Source organism: Pinus tabuliformis, chromosome 6 (genome assembly GCF_031772625.1).
Source record: "Pinus tabuliformis cultivar Carrire ecotype Pingquan chromosome 6, CPIR1, whole genome shotgun sequence".
Classification (NCBI taxonomy): Eukaryota; Viridiplantae; Streptophyta; class Pinopsida; order Pinales; family Pinaceae; genus Pinus; species Pinus tabuliformis.
In genome coordinates this window covers 1,866,865,734-1,866,883,476 of record NC_142292.1, presented here as the reverse complement: position 1 = coordinate 1,866,883,476, position 17,743 = coordinate 1,866,865,734, and the positions used below count along the sequence as shown (strand labels likewise).

Sequence of the window (17,743 nt, the reverse complement as noted above, 5' to 3'; positions counted from 1 at the left end):
CATTAAGGGGGGGAGTTGAAAATAATGGAGAAAGTTTGTTTCACAATTGTGTGTGTGTCCTAGATTAGAGTTAGTTCCTATTTTCTAGGAGATAGTTTTGATCTCCCTAAATTGAATGTAAACTTATTTAATTATGATTTTATGATTAATGGAATAGAGCGTACTTCTTGGGCAGTCTCCAGGTGTAGCTTTCTCACCTGTGAGCTGCTAGTTTTCAGTGTGTAAGTTTCATTCTAGTTTTGTCTTTCCATTTTAGTACGTGTTACTTTGTTTTGTGTGTGTGTGTGTGTGTGTGTGTGTGTGTGTGTGTGTGTGTGTTTGTGTGTGTGTGTTATATTTTATATGAAGTGTGTTCTCTGTTGAAGACTATTCTAATATTCATGTTTTGAAAGATACATGCAAACTTTGCTATTTGTACACAATAATGATGTTAAAACAATTATAAAAACACCTTTAAATAAGGCTCAATATTGATATCTATTTGTTTCCTATTGGTAACAAATGAGCCAAGTTGTTCCTATTTGCAATCACAAAATTAAAGAAAAAATAAAACGTTATATTGTTTTAACCTATAAAGGGAGTTTTTCATCTAATGCATACTAGTTCTTTCTTTCCTTTGACAAAAAATTCTTCTCGCTACTTCATGTAGATTTCTTCTTCGAAATCCTCATGTAGGAATGTTGTATTCATGACCATTTGTTCTACTTCAAGATCAAAAACAAAAAGTTAACATGGCAACATGAGAATAAAATATCACCAAAATCAATTTCTTTTACCTGAGAATAACTCTTTGCTACTAATCAATCTTTTTATTTCTCCACTCTCCCCTTTGCATTCAAATTCCTTTTAAACACCCTTTTGTTGCTACTAGATTTTCTACCAACTAGCAACTCCATTAGATCCCAAGCTCCATTCTTGTCCAAGGCTGTCATTTCTTCAACCATGACCTTTTTCCATAGTTTTCTATTGTGTGAATCCAACTATAGGATCATTACCAATGATAAAGAAAGAGAAATTTGAATGGAAATTAGGTGGAGTATATATTTCCAGCTGCCTACTTTCTTGAATTGATCTCCCTAGTGTCGGAGTTTGTGTTTTTTCTTCTTCCAATTCTTATTCTTATGTAGAGTTTGATTCATCACCATTCAATTCAAATTCTGCCTTTTTAGTTCTTTGTCCCTTAGTATGAATTTTTGTTTGAAATCATCTTCGACTTCTCTAAATACCACATCTGAACTATACGTAACCTTCTTAGTTTTTGAACTCCAAAGCCTATAACATTTTTAAATTCAATAAGGATACAATTTTGAACTTTCCTACATGGATTACTCATATTGTCCTTTAGAACATGTACAAAGCATCATAGCTGAATACCCTAAAATGATTAAGAGAAGGTTTTTTTTAAAGAGTCGTGTTAGAATTCTCTTATTTTCATAATTGTATTTAATCAATTATTAAAGATATATCACAAAAAAGCAATTCATGGATCTTTAAGAATTTTTTTCCTTTAGAATTAATTTTCTTTAACCCATGAACATAATAAAAACTATTTCCTTGTCTCTTCAATATTCTCTTTTTTTCATAATTGTATTTAATCACTTATTAACAATATATCACAAAAAAACAATTCATGGATCTTTAAGAATTCTTTTCCTTTGGCAGTTTTTCATTCACATGACGCCTTTGGCAGAAATCAATGGAACCTATCTTTCCCACTAAAAATCAAGAACACTACAAATTAAAAACCCTTCATAAAAGAGATATTTTATTAAATCCTCTCTTGCCTCAAATGCATAATAATACCCTATAGAGTAATGGGAACTAACTATTCAATTGGGATTATAAAAATGTCTATATAGGTATACAATTCACACTAATTATTTATATTGAAAATAATAATGCATTAGAACACTAATATTTATTCATTAATTTTATCATAACCTTTAAGAAATCATTTTTTTATAATTAATTATAACAACTAGAGTGCTAAAATAATTTTACAATTACTAAGCAATTTATTTTTAGCATTTTGATCTTACCTCCTACTCTACCTTTAACAATCTCTTAGATTCATGGATCTTTAAGCATTATTTATTGTGTTTTTTTTTTTTCATTTATATGACAACTAGTTAACAAAAATAGATTGAATCTCTCTTTCTTATTAAAAATTTAAAAAATATTATAAATTTTTATAAGGAAAAAAATTTATTATATTTTTATTGCTTCAAATACATAATAATTTTTTATAAATAATAAAATAAAAACTCTAAAAATATTTAAATAAATTTACAAATAACACTAACTATTTAAATTAAAAATAATAATACATTAAAACACTGACATTTTTCTCATTAAATTTATTATTAACTCTACCTAACCAATTATTTACTATCAATAATAACAACAAATTAAAAGAATATTAATGTAATTGCATTGTCTATCCAAAACCGCTAAAATAATTTCACTTGGCTATTAGTGATTCCATTGCCTATCGGAACGGTGGTTAGTACTTCAAAATCAACTAATGCAATGCATTTTCAATGCTGTAAATATGAAAGTTGTTTAGAGAAGCACGTCGAAAGAACGAACATTAGTCCAACATCGTTTTACATAGAATCACGCCATTGCTGTGCAACTTCACGACTGCTACTGTCATTCTCCTAGCCAAGCAAATTCTCTCCCACAAAGTGATGCAAGGCAGTAAACTCATTCAAATCTACGTCATCAACTTCTGCCTGGAAGAAGTCACCAAGCATCAGATTGTGAAAAAGTCCAAAACAATAAATTGAGCTGGTTGGTAAACACTTCCTTACAAAATAAGTGTTTATCAATTGTGAAAGCGCCTATGTTGCCAAATGTTATGTTGCCAAATGTTGTAGTTATGGGCAAGACCGCCATGCATATTCCACTAATTTTTGAGGATCAATGTTCCACTATCTCTTATATTAGGATCATCATCATTGATATCATCTTTCAATCTTTTCCTTTAATCTAGCTTTTGCCTCTACCTTGATCCTCTAGGGACATCATTTGAGACCATCCACTTTTGATTAAAGTGCCTAATCCAAGCCCTAAAATATGGTAGAAAAACTTTTAAAACATGTCTAATCAATGATTAATAGTTTAACTGAAGGTTACATTTTTGCTAAGGCCTTGAGAGAGGAGTTCAAAGATAAACACCACCAATTGTGATGTGCATACAGGACTTGGTGCTCTTGTTTAAATGCCAATTGCATACCTTCATACAAGATAAAATTCAATGAATGATGCAATCCAATCAATCCTTAAAACTATCAAGTCTATTAAATTTTGAATGGGATATGAAATTATAATTTCTCCATATGAAATCTAATGAGGTTGGAATCACTCTCAAACATCCTAAAACAATCGATGGTAATGTTAAAATTTAAGTAAAAGTCAACTTTTAGTTTAAGAATTTAACATTACCATTAGGGAACTTCTAGGGAGTGCTTAGGTAGCATCTAGGGAAGGTCGAAGTAGCACCTTGTGAGCATCCTTGGGAATGCTATGCTCCCAAATTGGCAAGAAGTGCACCCAAAAGGTTTGGAGCATGCTCCCAGATTTTGGGAGCACACTCCCAAGGGCACCCCTACTCAGAGTGTGGTTCCAGGACTAAGAGCGGGGGGAATTCTTGCAACATGGAGTGGAACAACAACAAACTACAACAATTTGCAAGTTTTTCTAATTAAATACATCTAGAGAAAGTGTTGTAGTATCTCGAGGTTCTCTTCTAACACTGGGCACTGCCATAACCTAGGTTGTACACATGGCAATGATATCGAGATTTATCACTTAAGATGAATAGGCTTTTTTTATATTATTGTATTCATTTGTTGGGTGTCAAGTGCTTTAGCATAATTTAATTCTTTGATTGCAAGTTTTTCTCCATATCAATAAACAAGGAAGCATTGGGTGAACTCAGAGAGCAATTAGAGGTCAAATTCAAGCGTATTTATATCTAAATGGGTAAAGAAATATAAGATGTTAGCGAATATTTTATTTGAAATATGCCAGTATATATCTTATCTTTTCAAATTAATTAATTATACCATGTGAGAAGTTGGTATTACTCTTATAATTAACTTTTACCTTTAAGTGTGATGTTTAATATTATCGCAACAATTGATTTCATAGGACCTTTGAGAGAAGTTATTAACTTATTGGTGGGGAATGAAGAAAAAATTATGAAAATCATATACAATTGATTTCATAGGACCTTTGAGAGAAGTTATTAACTTATTGGTGGGAATGAAGAAAAAGTTATGAAAATCATATTCCATAGTTTTGGAGCAATAGATAGATCACCCTCCTAGATGTTTTTCCAGAGATGTTTTTTCACTTGTTAGCATTAAAGCATGTTAATATAGATGTTTTTTCACTTGTTAGCATTGAAGGATGTTAATATTCAATGGTTCAAACATTTTGAGAACATTGATTCACCTCCAAAAATAGTAGAATTGCGAAAGTTGATATTAAGAGATTTGATGGGTTCTCGATATATTTGATGGGTGCAGCAAGGGTTGAGCCGCACCTTAAGGTACACCTATTCCTTCATTTAATGCTTTGGTAAGAATGTTACGTACATTCCTTCATTCTTTGAAAAAAAATAAAGACTTAGACACAATGGTAAGTGGAAAATATTATTAGAGAAAAAAATGGGGACTAAGTTTATATGATGTCATCTTAACACTTTCGGTAATGCAAATCAGGAGGAGTGAAATTCCCGGTCACTAACTTGGAAGTTAATTTAAGATTCCTAATCAAAATAAAAAGGGGTACAAAATCTCCTAATTTTAAAAATAAGCGTATATATTTGTTTGATACGATGTCTATTTTGATATTGATTCGTTTATATTTAATTGTGATACGCACAACCTTCAAAAGAGTAAATATCTTAGTAAAAATAAAGATCTCTTATCCATGTTAAGAATAATATTAGACTCCATGTATGAGTTAATTAAGAATTCTTGAATTTAAAAGTGAACAAAAATAACAAAAATAAAAAAGAAATCTAATAAAATATTTTAAGATTGTGAAGATTTGAAATTATTAGAAGTATATTTTAAACACTAAAATTTAATTAAATGGAGTTTGACTTTTAGTGACTTTTCAAAAAAAAGTGTTTTACTCATTGAATTAATTTTTGATACTAAGTATATTTTACTTTTGAGGCTAAATATATTTTAACTTGTTCAATATTAATTATTTTATTTTTAATATTAATAAGTTTTATTTTTCTCTCATTAGAAAATTAATTTGTTACTCATAATAATAATAGAAAATTAATTTGTTACTCATAATAATTATAACACGTTATATTTTTTAAATGTTATGAGTACATTTTCATAAAATTTGAGAAATCTTCCACCTTACATCTTATAACCATGTGTTAATATATTAAATATTAGTGCACATTTATTTTTTTTATCAAAAATAGTACATGATCTTATCTTTTTTCATTTATGATTGACAATCAACCAAAATCAGATTGTCACCATTCAAAAGAAAAATTATATGTTCAAGCTTTGAAAGTTATGTCAAGTTCTAAAGAAAATCAAACTTGCCAAATTTATGTATTCTCGTTATTCCCTCATATGAGGCTTTAGTTACAATTACTACCCTAATGGGAGTCTTGTTATCTTCTCATTATTCCCTCATTTGAGGCTTTAGTTACAACTACTACCTTAATGGGATTCCTGTCATTTTCTCAATCCATTGTTGATTTGAAAATGAAATCTATTTGAATAAAGGGTGCAAGGTATCCATTTTCAATAATTTTAAATGTGCAAACAACTCCCAAGTTAACTCTGAAAATGTGAGAACTTCTTATTTCTTATACAAAGATAGATTGTAGGGGCATGTACCGGACATGTCACCTCTAAAGAGAGGATGAGTTCTAGAGGCTACCTGGCCCTCTACAGGCTCTGCCTAAACAATAATAGAAGTAAACACTCAGAGGTCATTAAAGTACTGTTGCTTGGAGCTTGATGTCTTGTGGAATAAAACAAATAAGTTTGAGCAGTTGTTTAGGTGTTTATGTATGGATGCAAGTTATTTAAATTTGCAGTTTAACACATCATATCTGATTTGTTTAGCGTGAGATCATTAGAAAATAATGACACAAAAATGATGAAGTAGTTCACCCCTCTTGGGCTACATCTGCTGGACCAAGCCTCCCAAAATGGGCTTGTCCTCTTGTATTAAGAATGTTGCAAAGGCTAATACAAGTAAATAAGTTCCTCTAAAGGCAAATCTGACTGTGAAAATAGAATTAGAAGATAGGAAAAAACCAAGAATGCTCTTCTCCAAGCACTAAACAGTGAAATTGTACCTTAAATAGTACTTTCTCCAAATGGCCCTAGTGGCCCTTTAAACTTCTATGAAGAAATTCGAGGTGAAGATGACCTCCAATGGTTCTGAAACCTTTGCCAATGGACTCAGAAGGTCGAAGACAATAAAAGTAGGCTTTTGAATCATCGAAAACAGATGAATACAGCCCCCAAACAACTCAAGCACTGAAATGGCCCTAGTGGCCCTGAAAGCTTCCCTGAAGAAATTCGAGGTGAAGAATGCCTCAACAAGCAAAAAGAACTATAGAAATGGACTTATAACACTGAATATAGTTAAGAATGACCTTCTTTTCACATTCAAAGACTGCAGACAACCCAATGCAGCTCCAACACTGAACAGGCCCTTGTGGCTCATGGAACTTCCTCGAAACAAAAACACCTACAAATGACCTCTGTTAGCTGTGAAACATATGCCAATGGATTCAAAATGTCGAAGAGACCTAAAATCGAAAAAAAAAAAATTGTCCAAAAAGACCTTTCCTAGCCAAAGTTATGGCTCATTTACTCCACTGCCTGTTTGGCCCTGAATTCACTCCAGCTAACTTTAGTTGTCTGGTAGTTAAGTCCGCCAAAATGACTGCCAGTTAAGCCATGACCGCCGGAGTTAATTGCCAGTTGCATTTAAGTCTGGTCACATGCGTGGTTAGGATGCCTCGGATTTCGCGCTAACTATTGGTCGGCGGAATTAAACCTTAAGTTTAATCCAAACTCAACACATTTCAAGTAATACCAATGTGGTGTAGTGGTAAAGGTGGAGGTTTGTGACCAACAGATCACAAGTTCAATCCACAAGTTTTCCATATGAAATTTTAAATATGCACCCAACCCATATGCTGACGTCACTCTGGGCCACGTGGTAGCTCCGAGCCTGCCACGTGGTGGATTCCAGGCCTGCCACGTGGTGGCTTTCCATTGGCTGCCAAAAAGGGAATATTCCCTCGAATGAGGGAATATTTTATTTTATTATTATTATTTTTTAAATTCAAAAAATGGAGGATATTGGGTGATTTTGAAATTGAGATAACTTCTGCATACGGAGTCCATTTTTCGAACCATTCATGGCGCCAGAATCAGGAGGACGAGCTCTATCCAGTTGTTCAGGTTTGAACTAGTTCTGAGCATTTTCATTTTTGAGCATTTTTCGACACTTGGTCTTGAGCTCCTGATCAATTGTAGAGAATATTGTTTTGTCAACATGTTTTTTTTAGGAAGTCATTGTTATTTTTTTTTTAAATAATATTTTGTTGACTATTTCTATATACACCAGTTTTCTTCATCTAATATTTGTTACTCAAATAATTGTTATTCTTTGGTTTTGGGTTTATGAAGTTTTTTTTTTTCTATTTAAAATAATTTGATGCTTAAGCATATGTGTTCTACAAATGTGCTACTTGTCATTGGAATGATGTTTTTTCATAATCCTAATATGACTTTTTAATGCCTTTTCTTTGAAATATAATCTAATATAAAAAGGCCTTACTAAAGTCAATATCCACAAACTTGATATACGTATTTGTAAAAAGATAAAGTTGGATGTGTAACTTTTCGTGTATTATGGATATGTTACATGGTTGCACTATCTAGCCTTCCACAATGATTTTTTAATTAATGTAATATAATAGTGATGGTGTAGTTTTGTGTGGGCATGTTGTTTAGTTACTTGAATGGTTCCTCATTATGTAAATAGTATAATTTTAAGTTTTAATCGATATAAAGTTTTGAGATATGTTTGGTATGGTTAATATGTTGTATAGGTTGGTTTTCTAAAGTTTTTTTTATCGTTATTCATATTAATATAATTACATCGTAAGGGATCTCCCTCTTAGAATCCTATGTTTTGAATTGACTAGTAAATCCACCATATTCATCAAATATGGTTGACGAACATTTAGATGTTTCAAACCATTCAATTCTTTCATATCTTATAATGGGAGAAGTTGTTTGGATTTGACATTTAGAACCCTCTTAGTCATTCAAATCCATTTGATAACCAATGGTTAATCCAAATTGGGCCACATTGATCACCTCTTATTGATCTTTCCAAATTATTTTACACCTTGGTTCCTAATGTGGGGCTAATATTGGTTGTGCCAATATATTGGCTTTAAAATCCACACAAGGCTCAACTTATGGTCAAAAGGCACTTCCTTCAGACCCTGGTAAGGAAAATTAGTTCCCTTCTACACACTGTTGGACATAGATTGTCATTAATGTCAATATGGAAATATTCAAGGAGCAGATAGATGACAGAGATGGAGACTATGTATGATTTGGGGAGCAAGATGATTGAAGGTTTGAGCAAGGAGAAGGTCCAAAGTGGGGATGTGATTGCGATCGATAAAGCTTCTGGGAAGATTACAAAGTTGGGGCGGTCTTTTGCGAGGTCCAGGGATTATGATGCAATGGGGCCACATACCAAGTTTGTACAGTGCCCGGATGGAGAGCTTCAGAAACGCAAAGAAGTGGTGCATTGCGTTACGCTGCATGAGATCGATGTCATCAATAACAGGATGTAAGGGTTTCTGGCCCTCTTTACATGAGATACTAGAGAGATCCATTATGAACAGAGGGAACATATTGACAGTAAAGTTGTTGAATGGAGGGAAGAAGGCAAAGATGAAATTGTACCAGGTGTGCTTTTTATTGACGAAGTCCATATGCTTGACATTGAGTGCTTCTCATTTTTGAATTGTGATCTAGAGAATGAGATGGCACTGATATTGGTTGTTGCAACAAATCGTGGCATCACAAAAATTCGTGGAACAAATTACAAGTCTCCACATGGTATACCCATTGATCTATTAGACCGCCTACTCATTATTTCGACACAGCCATACATGGAAGATGAATGTGAGCCATCGGATCAAAGAGCAGTGGATCCAACGGTCGTTGCACGTGAAAGATGCGTGGACGATAATGCGCAGGAGATGTACAAGTAGGCGGTAAGTGGTATTCCCCGCACTGCCCACCGGGGTTCAGTGGTATACGTACAAGGGCCAACGATCCAATCAAAATACGACGTGTAGCAAATGAAAACCGCTGCCCCCGCAGGTTAACACGTATGCAGGTTTCAGCGAGGAAAGGTGCGACTGCCGTCCGATCACGGTGGGGTTTGATCGGACGATGAGGAGATGCATGAGGTTTAATGTGCAAGAAAAAGGCCATAGCAACGCGGGAACCATTGGATGAGGGTGATCAACAGCTGCAATTGCAAATGTGGCAGAGGCTAATATGGGCACGATTTACATGGGTTTTTGGAATAAAAGAGAAACGGCGGGGCAAAAGGGTGTTTCTAGACTTTTATATCAGTTTTCTTAGATTTCGTTCCTTTGGTTTTTGGATCCGCAATGGCAATGACGGCTCTCACCATGATGAGATCATCTGTTATGGTGGGATCGTTTCATGAAAATCATCGTCCTTCTGTGGCAGTTGATTCATAGATTCGATCAAAGATAACCAGCATTGATGGCACAGTTAGATTGCCTTTCAGAAGCTTTGGAAGCAATTTCTTCAGATCCACTGCAGAGTTTGGCTAGGGTTTAGCTTTACAATGTCAGAGTGCTAGGACTTTGCAACCAGTTAGAGCTACTGCAACAAAGGCCCTCCTAGAGTTCACAGACCTTCAGGAAAGGAGAGGACCAAGATAGGAATAAATGGATTTGGTAGTATTGGGAAGCTGAAAGATCAAGCGAAGTCAGAGGAAATGACAATGACTGAGGAGGAAGCCTAAGAGACGGTGTAAGCGGAAATGAATGGACAAAGGCATGGGAATGTATAAAACAGTAGAAACATAGAACTGTTGGTGTGGTTATGGTGGTGAAGAACTTGAGGGTGAGACAGTAGAAATAGCAGAGGCAAAAGATGCAGAAAAAGAAGCGGAGGCTATAGAGGCAGTAGAAGCAGTAGAGGCAGCAGAAGCAGTAGAGGCAGGAGAGTAGGAGTGAGACAACCTCAGCTAAATAGAGTGCAACAGCATACCTGTTTATACCAAGGTTGGGTTGGAGCCCAAGAGGTTGGAGCCTCAGAACTGAACAGGATTGAAGTCATTGGGGTAGGCGCTGCTAAGTGCAGAACCACTGCAAAACAGAGTTGGTGCTCTGGAGGTTGGAGCCTCACTGAAGTCCAAGTTGGAGCTTGGCAACTATTCACAATCAGATTTATACTTATATTGTATTTATTTCTTTGCATTGTCTTGAGTTTTAATAAAAGCATTAAATTCAGCTATTGATTTTTGTGTTCTGTGTATACATATACATATCTATATAGGTTGTTGGCAATCACTAGAACAATTAAAAAATAAATAGTAAGAAATATTGATTCACCCCCCCTCTCAGTATTTCCAACAATTGGTATCAGAGCAGGCTTCTTCATACTAGCCTAACAGCTTGAAGAAGGATCCACAACCATGATGAGAAACCACGAAGCATCAGGAAGACCTCCTTTGTTCGATGGCACTAACTTTGGTTTCTGGAAGAAAAGAATGACTTACTACTTAATGTCCCTTGGACCTGAAGTCTGGCATTTTGTTCAAAATGAATAAAAAACTACTTCCACTCTTCCAATGGACCAAGACAAGAGGAAGGCCTACATCGCAAATGCAAAGGCCATGAACTCCATCACTAGTGGAATCACTGATTACGAGTTTACAAAAATTATGCACTGTACCTTGGCCAAAGAAATGTGGGAGAAGCTAGTTGGCTTGTGTGATGGAGACTCAAAATTCAAAAAGGCAAAGCTTTAAACTCACAGAAGACAATTTGAAAGTTTGAGGATGAAAGATGAAGAAGATATTGCAGCATACCTCCTCTGAGTAGCTGAAGTGGTAAACTCCCTAAAAGGATTGGACGAAAAAGTTGAAGAAAGTACCATTGTTCAAAATGTATTAAGGTCTCTTCCAGACAGGTTTGACTCCAAAATAAGCGCTATAGAAGAAGAAAAGGATCTAGATACCTTCAAAATGGATGAACTCCATGGAATTCTCACTGCCTATGAAATGAGGAAAGGTGGCCCAAGCTCTAAAGATGCAGCATTCAAGGCCTCAAGGTCAAAGAAGGGGAAAGAAAGGAATGAATGTAGTGATGAGTCAGATGTGGAATCCGAATTGGCTCAATTTGTATGAAAGCTAAAGAAATGATTTAAGCTTAAAGGCAAGTATCCTCTTATCTGTTTTAAATGTGGTAAAATAGGTCATTATGCAACAAAATTTCCTCATAAACATGACAGCGACGATGAAGGAAATTCTAAAAGAATGGCACATAAAAAGAAAGGGTTCAATAAGAAAAAATTCTTCTCCAAGCAAGATGAGTCTGATGAGGATGAGTTTATCGTCATCAAAAGGAAATCAGATGAGGAAAGCGATCATGATGAAAGCTACGAAGCATTATTCATGGCACTCGCAGATGATGATGACTCAGGGCTGGAAGGAAATGTAGATGAACTGTTAATAAGTGCCATTGAAGAAAATGAGAAACTACGGAACAAAATCATTTCTCTCAAAGTGGAAAATGAGGAAATAAGAAGGAGAGAATATCTCTTGGAAGCAAAGCTTAAAGAAAAGGAAGAGACCTGTGAAGAACACGAGATTGAAATAGTGTCTCTGAGAAAGGAGTTGGAGCAAATTAAAAAGGGCTGTAAAAGCTCTCAAATACTTGAGACTATTCTGAAAAATCAAAAACCTCAACATGACAAGTCTGGAATAGGTTTCAAAGGAGAATCCTCAAGCACTAAGAATAATGCGAAAAGCTATGCCGATACACTTTCTTGCAATCCAAAAGTTGAAAAGTGCACCCCAGATCCCAAGAATGAAGAGAGAATTACTCCAAAGAAGAATGTGGAGTCGAATCATGGACACTACAACAAATACAAACCTGTACTCCATAAAGGGCCCATCAAAAATCCAAAGAATGAGGGAGGAGTAATTCCCAGGAAGGAAATCGACTCAAACTGTGGTTGCTTCAACAAGTACAAAACCATCTTTCTTGGACATTGCTTTCACTGTAAAAACTTCAGTCATCAAGCCAGACATTGTATGGCTCACAGAAGTGAAAAGACAAAGCTAAAGGATAGAATAATCAACTCATATGCCCCCAAAAGGCGGGGACAAATCAAAACATTTAATTCATTTGATCCCTTGACCAAATTTGATCTGATTTTCTCTTTCTGCTACAATAATGGACACTATGAACAAGACTGCCCACTCAAAGGAAGAAAGATGAGTAGCAAGAACTCTAGCATAGACAAATGCAACCTGGCTCTATATGCTCAAAATAATGGAAACCAGTGGTTTATAGATAGTTGGTGCTCCAGACACATGACAGGAGATAGAAGGAAGTTTGTCTCACTGAGCAGAAAGGAAGGGAATGTGTCCTTTGGAAGCAGATCTGGCAGAATTGCAGGAAAAGGAACAGTTACTCTGATCAATGGAAAAGGAAAAGCTCAAGATGCTCTGTTGGTTGATGGACTCAAACACAACCTCTTGAGTGTCAGCCAAATCTATGATCAAGGACATAAGGTTGTTTTCAGCACCAAAGACTGTGAAGTAAGGAACTCTGCCTTAGGGAAACTTGTGGAAAAAGGGGTGAGGACACCAGAGAACATTTACATTCTGAACAAGATTCAAGAAAATAAATGCTACCTGAGTCAGACAGATGAGAGTTGGCTGTGGCAGAAGCGACTTGGACATACAAGCTTTGAAAATCTGATCAATATCAGCAAGATCAAAGCTTTACGAGACATCCCAAGGTTGTTCAAACCAAATCAAGTAGTATGTGGTCCATGTCAACATGGAAAGCAGACCAGAATCAGCCACAAGACAAAGGAACACTCTACATCGAAGCCCTTAGAGATCATCCATGCTGATGTATGTGTGCCAACTAGAAATCAAGCACTCCAAGGAGAAAGGTACTTTGTGTTATTTGTTGATGATTATGCTAGAATGATGTGGATATATTTCATAAAGTATAAATCTGAAACTTTTGAGTGTTTCAAGAATCTAAAAGCCCTTGTAGAAAATGAAAAAGATTCAAAAATTAAGTGCCTCAGAACAGACAAAGGAGGAGAATTCACATCAAATGAGTTTAGTGAGTTCTGTAATATTCATGGAATTAAAAGGGAATTCTTGGCTGCCAGAACACCTCAGAAAAATGGGGTAGTTGAAAGAAGAAACCGAATAGTCCAAGAAATGGCAAGCACTATGCTATTAGCAGCAGACTTACAACCTAGATTCTGGAGAGAAGTAGTAGGGACAACTATCTACACATTGAATCAAACTCAATCAAGACCAAATTGTGATAAAACTCCTTATGAGCTATGGAAAGGAAGACCTTCTTCGGTGAAGTACTTCAAGATCTTTGGAAGTAAGTGCTTCATAAAAATAAATGATGGTTCACCAAGAAAGTTTGATTCTCGGGTTGATGAAGGGATATTTCTTGGATACTCTACATGGAGCAAGGCTTACAAGTGCTACAATTATCGACTAAAGAAAATAGTGGAAAGAATTGATGTAAAGGTTGATGAAGATATTCCAGTAAAGGAAATTGAAGAACATGAACATGACTCTCTCATTGAAGAAGAAGAACCTAAAGAAGAAGAAATATATGAAGAAGAAGAAGAAGAAGAGGAAAGAGAACCACCTAATACCCCTTCTAAGATGAAGTATGTCCAAAGACACCATCCAGAAGAGCAGATCATTGGCGATAAAGATGAAGGTGTGCAAACCCAAAGAAGGATAACGATTACACCCAAGAGAAAAGTCATTGCCCTCTTATCTATGATAGAACCAGAAACATTTGCAGAAGCAAGCAAGGATCCTCATTGGGTAAAAGCCATGGAAGAAGAAATGACCCAAATTGAGAAGAACAAGACATGGGAGTTGGTACCTCGTCCAAAGGACAAAAACATAATAGGAACCAAATGGGTGTTCAAAAATAAAATGAATGAGGAGGGACAGGTTATCAGAAACAAGGCAAGAATTGTCTGCAAAGGCTATTCACAAATTGAAGGAATTGACTTTGAAGAGACATTTGCACCAGTGGCCCGTATGGAAGCTATCAGGATTTTCTTGGCATTTGCTTGCTCAAAAGGATTCAAAATCTATCAAATGGACGTGAAATCAACATTTCTAAATGGGGAACTCAAGGAGGAAGTCTACATGGAGTAGCAAGAAGGTTTTGATCTAACAGTAGGAAAGGACTTAGTTTGTAAGTTTAAAAAGACTTTATATGGGTTGAAACAAGCTCCTAGAGCTTGGTATGCAAGAATGGATCACTATCTACAACAACAAGGCTTCAAAAATGGAGTGGTTGGAAGCAATCTATACATAATGACAGATCAAGGTAAGTTACTAGTTGCTCTTGTTTATGTCGATGATCTGATTTTTGCTAGTAATAATGATGAAATGAGCCATGAATTTTCTCAAAACATGTCAAAAGAGTTTGAGATGTCAATGATAGGAGAGCTGTCCCACTTTCTTGGACTTCAAATATCCCAAACTAGAGCAGGATTATGTACATCTCAAACCAAATATCTAAAAGACATGCTCAAAAAATATGGAATGGAGGATTGTGCACCCATGAGCACACCAATGACTACACACTGAAAACTGAGCAAAGAAGATGACTCCACTATAATAGATGCAACTCATTATAGGTTAATGATTGGAACCCTTCTATACTTAACAGCTATACGACCAGACATAATGAAAGTAGTAAGAATGGTGGGAAGATTTCAATCTGCTCCCAAACAATCCCATTTATTAGCTGTAAAAAGAATTCTCAGATATCTGAAGGGAACTTCTGATTTCGGTCTTTGGTACCCAAAGGACTCAACACTGACTGTAACTGCATACACCGATGCTAATTGGGCTAGAAGTATAGATGATCGAAAAAGCACTAGTGGAAATGCATTCTTCCTAGGAGACTGTTTGGTATCCTGGCTCAGCAAAAAACAGTCATCCATATCATTATCCACAGCCGAAGCTGAGTATATTGTTGCAGTAGACTGTTGTTCTCAGATACTATGGATGAAGGAAGCTCTAAAAGATCTCGACATATGTACAGATCAACCAATTTCCGTCTATTGTGACAACACAAGTGCTATCAGTCTCAACAAAAATCCTGTGATGCACTCAAGAACCAAACACATACCAATCAAGTATCATTTCCTCCGTGAACAAGTAGCTGAAAATAACATCGTCTTGGAATATATCAGTACTAAGGAGCAGATAGCTGCTATTTTCACAAAATATCTTCATCGATAAGCATTCGAACATCTGTGTCAAAAGATGGGGGTTATTTCTTTATCATCACTCAAGTTCATTCATAAAGATGTAGCAAGATAGGGGGAGCAGTTTGACAGGGGGAGTCCATATGCAACCCTTTGCCATTGACGTCAAAGGGGGAGAAAGCAGAAGAATATTGCCATCAATAACAAAGGGGGAGATTGTTGGACACAGATTTTCATTGATGTCAATGTGGCAATATTCAAGGAGCAGATAGACGATAGAGATGGAGACTGTGTATGATTTGGGGAGCAAGATGATCGAAGGTTTGAGAAAGGAGAAGGTCCAGAGTGGGGATGTGATTGCGATCGATAAAGCTTCTGGGAAGATTACAAAGTTGGGGTGGTCTTTTGCAAGGTCCAGGGATTATGATGCAATGGGGCCGCAGACCAAGTTCGTACAGTGCGCGGATGGAGAGCTTCAGAAATGCAAAGAAGTGGTGCATTGTGTTACGCTACATGAGATCAAGGTCATCAATAGCAGGATGCAAGGGTTTTTGGCCCTCTTTATAGGAGATACTAGAGAGATCCATTCTGAAGTGAGGGAACAGATTGACAGTAAAGTTGTTGAATGGAGGGAAGAAGGAAAAGTTGAAATTGTACCAGGTGTGCTTTTTATTGACGAAGTCCATATGCTTGACATTGAATGCTTCTCATTTTTGAATCGTTCTCTAGAGAATGAGATGGCACCGATATTGGTTGTTGCAACAAATCGTGGCATCACAAAAATCCATGGAACAAATTACAAGTCTCCACATGGTATACCCATTGATCTATTAGACCACCTGCTCATTATTTCGACACAGCCATACATGGAAGATGAATGTGAGCCGTCGGATCAAAGAGCAGCGGATCCAACGGTCGTCGCACGCGAAAGATGCGCGGACGATAATGCACGGGAGATGTACAGGTAGGCGATAAGTGGTATTCCCCGCACCACCCATCGGGGTTCGGTGGTATACGTACAAGGGCCAGCAATCCAATCAAAATATGACGTGTGGCAGATGAAAACCGCCACCCCCGTAGGTTAACGCGTATGCAGGTTTCGGCAAGGAAAGGTGCGACTGCCATCTGATCGTGGCGGGGTTTGATCGGACAGTGAGGAGATGCACGAGGTTTAATGTGCAAGAAAAAGGCCGTAGCGACGCGGGAACCGTTGGATGAGGGTGATCAACGACTGCGATTGCAAATGCGGCAGAGGCTAATATGGGTGCAATTTACATGGGTTTTTGGAATAAAAGAGAAACAGCAGGGCCAAAGGGTGTTTCTATACTTTTATATCATTTTTCTTAGATTTCGTTCCTTTGGTTTTCGGATCGCAATGGAAATGGTGGCTTTCACCATGATGAGATCATCTGTTACAGCGGGATCTTTTCGTGAAAATCATCGTCCTTTTGTGGCGGTTGATGCACAGATCCGATCGAAGATAACCATCATCGATGGCATAGTTAGATTGCCTTTCGGAAGCTTTGGAAGCAATTTCTTCAGATCCACTACAGAGTTTGGCCAGGGTTTAGCCTTACAATGTCAGAGTGCTAGGACTTTGCAACCAGTTAGAGCTACTGCAACAGAGGCCCTCCTAGAGTTCAAAGATCTTCGGGAAAGGAGAGGACCAAGATAGGAATTAATGGATTTGGTTGTATAGGGAAGCTAAAAGATCAAGCAAAGTCAGAGGAAACGACAACGACTGAGGAGGAATCCTAAGAGATGGTGTAAGCAGAAACGAATGGATAAAGGCATGGGAATGTATAAAATAGTAGAAACAGAGAACTATTGATGCGGTTATGTTTGTGAAGAACCCGAGGGTGAGATAGTAGAAGCAGCAGAGGCAAAAGAAGCAGAAAAAGCAGCGGAGGTTGTAGAGGCAGCAAAAGCAGCAAAGGCAGGAGAGTAGGAGTGAGACAACCTCAGCTGAATAGAGTGTAGCAACATACCTATTTATACCAAGGTTGGGTTGGAGCCCAAGAGGTTGGAGCCTCAGAAATGAACAGGACTGAAGTCATTGGGGTAGGTGCTTCTAAGTGTAGAACCACTGCAAAATAGAGTTGGTGCTCTGGAGGTTGGAGCCTCACTGAAGTCCAAGTTAGAGCTTGGCA

At 36.7% G+C, this 17,743-nt stretch overlaps 2 pseudogenes; both read left to right on the top strand.

Annotated features, from left to right (window-relative positions):
- The first annotated feature begins 8,623 nt into the window (after positions 1–8,623).
- LOC149266580 (uncharacterized) lies at positions 8,624–9,310 on the top strand (annotated as a pseudogene).
- A 6,564-nt stretch (positions 9,311–15,874) lies between these two features.
- LOC149266579 (uncharacterized) lies at positions 15,875–16,561 on the top strand (annotated as a pseudogene).
- Positions 16,562–17,743: the final 1,182 nt, after the last annotated feature.